The following is a 4,782-nucleotide window of genomic DNA, read 5'->3' as shown; positions in this document are numbered from 1 at the left end:
TTTTTAAAACATTTAAATCTAAATATTAAATTAAAAAACAAAAAAATATAAAAATAAATATAAAATCTAAAAATTAAATCAAAAGAAAAATACCTAAAATAAGTTTCTAAAAATTAAATTAAATTGAAGAAATATATTCATACATTAAAAAAAATCTAAAAATTCAAACAATAATATATAAAAAAAGTAAGTAGAAAAAAATCCGCTGGCCAGGAACTCCACCTCGGATCTCTCGAATGGCTAACTAGCAAAGTTATATAAAATTGCTTTCTGCCACAAGAGCTTTTCACCATAAAAGTTGGTAAGGTAGCTTTTTTAGTAAGACTTTCGTGTCAGAATAAACAAAATCCTTTAAAACCACCTTGCCTACTGTCTTTCAATTATCTTACTTGCAACTAACTTAGCGAGAATCGCCCTGTTAGCCCACGGTGCCAGTGACGCGGAAGTGACTACTGGCTTCACAACTGTATTAAATGACTTGTAGATCATTTTGGGAGAGAGTTTCCAAGTTTTCGTCATGCAGCCCTGTTGAGTGGATATAAATAGCCCGAAACCCTCTAAACATTTTAGAATAGATCCCAGGGGTAGGGAGTGCATTTGCTCTTCTCTTGGCTATATATGTTCTAAGGACCTCTCCCTACTCCGTTAGACGGTCTCACACTCTAGGGGGAGGTTGCAATGATGTCTCTTCGGCGTAGACACAAAAGCGACATAGATCGCTTGATCAGAGCAGCTTATGAGAGTGGCTTTTTAGCCTTCAATGACCCACCAAAATGCATGTAATTGTTCTTGGCCTCTCCTTGGAGAGATTTATCAAATGTCTATATCTCTTTATATTATAGCCACCCCTAGTAGGCTCTTAGCTTGACAAAGATCCATGTTATTTCGCTAATGCACTTCCCTCAGTTTGGTATTTTCCTTTCTACACCCTTTATCGTGTAAGGCTTTACCGCAAGGAAGCGCTCAAGTCCTTTCGGGATCGACACTGCAGCCATTCTGGCTAACTGATCGGCTTATTCATTTCCTTTATTTTAGCGTTGTTATCAGCATGATGAAAGAGACTTAGGTGCCGCTTGACTATCGCTTAGTATAAGGATCCTCTCACTTCGATAACTCCTGCGAAGGTTAATCACTGCGTACAGACTAGTAGCATAAACGTCCGCTTGGAAGATGCTTGTGAATGTTCCCAAGGCCACCGCAAGCTTCAGTCTCGGGTCACATACGCCTGCTTCAATACCGTCAGGATTACGCAGATCACCAGATTGTCTGCATAGCCTTGCGCTTCAAAGTCATGACCTTGGAACGTCTTAGGCAAGCCTTAAAGCAGCTGTGACCTGTAGGCAACTGGGTTATACATATATACATATGTATAAACATACATATGAAAAAGTGATTTGTTAACCCATTCACAATTTACCGGTCAGCAAAAGCAGTCACGAATCCTTACACACATGAATGCATGCATATGATATATCTAAATAAATATACATATGTATGTATGTACATAGTCACGATTTGTTTGTCGTGCAACAGACTATGTATAGACAATCGCCAACAACAACTCAATTTGTGTTTGGCCTTGTTAATGGCGTTGTCTTTATCATAATTTTTCGCTGATAAAAAACAGTCGAGCTTGGGGGGAGTATCATATACAGGGTCAGTTTAATCACATTGTGTGCTTGATGGCATAAAGGGTGGGTATGGGAGTCACCCACAATTGCCCATATGTACATATGTATGTAGGTATGAAGGTATGAACTTTAATCCATTGCCAGCGCGGTGGAATGTGAGTCGAGAAAATGAATTATGAGCGCGCAGTCGCTTTGCAATTTCTGCTCCGATTTGTGTTCTCAGAGATTCTCCAATAATTTTTTGGGGAGGTTGTCTCTCAATGATTCTGTTATCTTTCTCTTCATTGCATCTACAGAAGAAGTATTGAATATCTGTCTCTCATCAACTATCAGAGTTACAATAACTACAAATTAATTTTTTTAAGTTTGCATGATAGATTAAATGGCTATATGTATAAGTAAATAATACAAAAAAAGCAAGAAGACCTAAAGAGCTTCTACTAACGTTACTAACTAAACTTATTTTGTTTACTGAAAATAACAAAAGAAATAAAAAAAAATTTATTTTATATCGCTTTTATTAACTTCATTTGAAATAAAATAAAAACTACAGCTCCATTTGCCCTATAATAATCACATCATATCTGTGGGCATTTGACTATAATCCAACCGATTACAATTTTTTTCAGGTACCGATGCCGATGCCAATGCCGATTCCAAAAAAATTACAAATAAATTTACATATTAATTCATAAAATCAGTTAATTTAACGGAGTTAACAAAACAAAAGAAAACAAATGATTGAATTAATTGGCTTGCTATGCAACATTACATACACATGTATGCACAACTTTTTAATCAGAATTTAATTCTAGTATAACGAAGTGCAAATTTCAAGCTGCTATAAAATCCCGTTAATTTTTGGCAATTTTTTTTTTGCTGGCAGTGTCCTCCATATAAAAGAAAATTGTCGAACATACTTTTGTATGGAAAAAACGTAGAATACCTTCAACCAAAAAAAAAAATTTGTGTGAGCTGTCTGCAAATGTTTTTTTGATGTTGGCATAATGAACTTCTTTTTTATATTTTCGAAATTGCATTTGACAAAAGATCTTCTTTCGAATAAATTGGAATTTAAGCAAATTTCAAACGGAAAAATTATAATAAAAGAACTTGTCTCTATTTATCGTCTGTGCAAATTCTGCGATTTGCATTTGACACAACAACCACTTTCGATTGAAGTTGTTTTGCCAAATGCATATTTTAAAAACTTGCTTTCTCAAATAAACTTGTGTTGACCCAAGGCAAAAAACCCATTTATTATTTTACTCAAACTCAATTTGACAAAACCACTTGTAAGGGATAAGATATTTTTTTTTTTGAAAAAGCATTTGACATACGATGCATAAATAAGCATTTTTTATTAATTATTTAAAAAAAGTATGATATTTAATAAAAAAAAAATTACTGAAAAATGTTGTTTATTGATATGTGTCCAGTTTTAATAACCATTTTTCCTTCAATATAATGTACATATGTTTTTTCGCTCTCCTGAAAAATTTGTAATTTTGAAAGAGGTTGTTTTGTCAAATGTCCACAGATACAACCGTGCCGGACGCATTGGCACAGAGAACTTTTCGCAAGATCTGCAAAGTTTTTTATTCTTATTTATTTTCGATAATTTTTTATAAAAATATAGTTCGTCCTACCCCAAAAAACATAAAAAGTAAATCTCTAAACTTTGTGCAGAACTCAGGAAAATTCAATAAATTTGCATACTAATTTGCAACTTTCTATTCAGATTTAAACAAATTCTAAGTATGCAGTTTTATAGCCCATTCAATTCTAGTGCAACTAAGTGCAAGCTTGAAGTTGCTAAAAAAGCGCGTTGATTTTTGGCAATGTTTTTTCACTCAGGTTCTTCCATACAAAGTATGTTCGACAATTATCAAAAATTATCAGAATCAACGCGATTTTTTAGAAACTTAAAACTTGCACTTTGTTGCACTAGAATTGAATGGGCTATAAAACTGCGTACTTTTCTAAAAAATCTGAATAAAAAGTTTTAGATTAGTATGCAAATTTATTAAGCAAATAATAATTGGCCACAAATAATTAAATTAAAAATTGTCAACTTTGGTTGCTAATATCTAGATAATACGGTAACCAAAGTAAACAAGCGATATACCAGATCAAAAGTTATAAAAGTATACATCTAACGTTTATATATCGTTTTTCAAGGCGACTTCAAGTTGTCGATATACATATGCACATATCGAGGGCTTATATTCAATACCCTCTATATGCAATTTTCACAAAAACTACTTCGTGATGTTAGATGTCCATCTGGGACTTACCAGTCAATTCTTCTGTCAAGCGTTGTATGTTAATATATATTATATTTACACAGTTCTAAAAATGGTGGAATGTGACTTATTCGGGATAAGATATCATTTGATACTTATTTAATTCGAAATCAATTATATAAATAGGCAATCATGTTTCCTTTACACCCCTTTTACGGCTAAACTATACTTCTAAGGTATAAACAATTATATATCATTAGAAAGGTATTTTGATGCTGATGTGCAGGCAATTTTTAAAATTTCAAATTAGTTTAAAATAGAGCGAAAAAATCAATTCAAAAGTCACACCAATACCAATGCCATACATGTACATGGTTGGGCCGGAAATGCCTCCTAAATGTATGCTTTAATATTGATAGTGAATTAAAGAAACGTGCTAAGCAGCAGTTTAGGAATAAGATGTATGTATGTATGTACATGAATAGATTAGCCTCAAACAAGGATGAAGATAATTTTGAGTATGGAGAAGAAGAAAGGGATAAATACAGAAATTAAAATAAAAGTAAAGAAACCTAAATATAAAGACAAAGGGAAGGAAAATTTAAATACCTAACCTAATAACAATGGTGGGGGTGAATATGTAAATGAAGAAAAGAATGGACATATTTAGATCAGGATAAAGGAAAGGATAAAGATGAAGAAGAAGATGAAGACCAAGACGAGGAAGAAGAAGAAGATGAATATGAAGATAAGGATAGAGATAACTTATCTTAACTTAACCCCTTAACTTAACTTAACTCACCTCAACTCATCTCACCTCCGCTTAAAAACTTACTCCACCTGAGTTCGCTACACATTAATTCACCACACCTTAACTCCCCACACCTAAATCCACCACTACTTCA

This window comes from Rhagoletis pomonella, unplaced genomic scaffold, assembly GCF_013731165.1.
Source record: "Rhagoletis pomonella isolate Grant_MI unplaced genomic scaffold, Rhpom_1.0 Rhpom_scaffold_00011, whole genome shotgun sequence".
NCBI classification, from domain to species: Eukaryota; Metazoa; Arthropoda; class Insecta; order Diptera; family Tephritidae; genus Rhagoletis; species Rhagoletis pomonella.
This window is presented reverse-complemented; position numbering follows the sequence as displayed.